Here is a 2,052-nt window from a genome sequence, read left to right as displayed (position 1 = left end):
ATTTTAATTATATTTCAGACATCTATATACTATTTATATTTTAATTACTTTAATTATTTTTTAATTATATTCAAAAAAAATTCCAACAATCAAATTACTATATGATCTATATTATAGTATTCAAAAAAATATTACTATATTATGTTAATCTATGTAATTAAATTCCTCTCATGATGATATTCAAAAAAATAAAAATTCCAACAATCAAATTACTATATAATGTATATTATAGTATTCAAAAAAATATTACTATATTATGTCAACGTACGTAATTAAATTCCTCTCATGATAATATTCAAAAAAAAATTCCAACAATCAAATTACTGTATGATGTATATTATAGTATTAAAAAATGGCAAAAACTTGTATGAGACCGTCTCACCATGAGACGGGTCGGGTCAGGTCGGGTCAAAATGCAAATGTAACACTTATATGCACAAATGCCATACTTATATGCTTAAATGTAATACTAATCATGAATAAACTTTTTGTTACTTATTAGGGTAAATGTAATACTTTTAAGGAAAATACAATACTTTTACATTTCGATTTAAAAGTATTACATTTTTCCTCAAAAGTATTATATTTGCCCTTATAAGTGAGAGGCACTTGTCAACATTACTTATTATGAAAAATGTATTACTTTTTCTCTTATAAATAACAAAAATTGTATTTTTGATTAGTGTTATATTTGAGCATATAAGTATGAGATTTGCACATATAAGTATGACATTTGCATGGTGCTTTGACTCGACCCGACCCGACCCGTCTCACGAATAAGGATCTGTGTGACGGTCTCACACAAGTGTGGCCCTTAAAAAATATTACTATATTATGTTAATGTACGTAATTAAATCCTCTCATGATAATATTCAAAAAAAATAAAAATTTCAACAATCAAATTATTATATGATGTATATTATAGTATTAAAAAAATATTACTGTATTATGTTAAATTACGTAATTAAATCCCTCTCATGATAACATTCAAATTCAAATATATATATTAAAACAGAAGTGCTAGCTTTCCCGCTCATTTTAGTCTAAAATTTTTGAAATCGGTCAACATAATAATATATAATAATTCCTTATCATTCCTTATTTATGATTAAAATTGACAAAATATTCAAAATATGATTTCATTCCTTATTATATACTGAAATTAATGAAATATTTTATTCAATTTCATTCCTGTATGGATTCCTTATTTATTAATGAAATATAAATAAACGAACGACGGTGCACGAAAAAAATGATAGCATTCAAATTAATTTAATTATATTTTAATTATATTTCAGACATCTATATACTATTTATATTTTAATTACTTTAATTATTTTTTAATTATACTCAAAAAAAATTTCAACAATCAAATTACTATATGATGTATATTATAGTATTCAAAAAAATATTACTATATTATGTTAGTCTACGTAATTAAATTCCTCTCATGATAATATTGAAAAAAAACAAAAATTCCACCAATCAAATTACTGTATAATGTATATTATAGTAATCAAAACAAATATTACTGTATTATGTCAATGTACGTAATTAAATTCCTCTCATGATAATATTCAAAAAAAAATTCCAACAATCAAATTACTATATGATGTATATTATAGTATTCAAAAAAAATATTATTATTTTATGTTAATGTACATAATTAAATTCCTCTCATAATAATATTCAAAAAAGAAAATTCCAACAATCAAATTCCTATATGATGTATATTATAGTATTAAAAAATATTACTATATTATGTTAATGTACGTAATAAAATTCCTCTCATGATAATATTCAAAAAAAAAATAAAAATTCCAACAATCAAATTATTATACGATGTATATTATAGTATTATAAAATATTACTATATTATGTTAAATTACGTAATTAAATTCCTCGCATGATAATATTCAAAAATAAATAATAATTCCAACAATCAAATTACTATACGATGTATATTATAGTATTAAAAAAATATTATTATATTATATTAATGTACGTAATTAAATTCCTCTCATGATAATATTCAAAAAAAATTCTAACAAT

The sequence above is a fragment of the Ipomoea triloba genome, chromosome 12 (assembly GCF_003576645.1).
Source record: "Ipomoea triloba cultivar NCNSP0323 chromosome 12, ASM357664v1".
NCBI classification, from domain to species: Eukaryota; Viridiplantae; Streptophyta; class Magnoliopsida; order Solanales; family Convolvulaceae; genus Ipomoea; species Ipomoea triloba.
The sequence above is the reverse complement of the archived record's forward strand: the minus strand, read 5'-3'. Positions refer to the sequence as shown.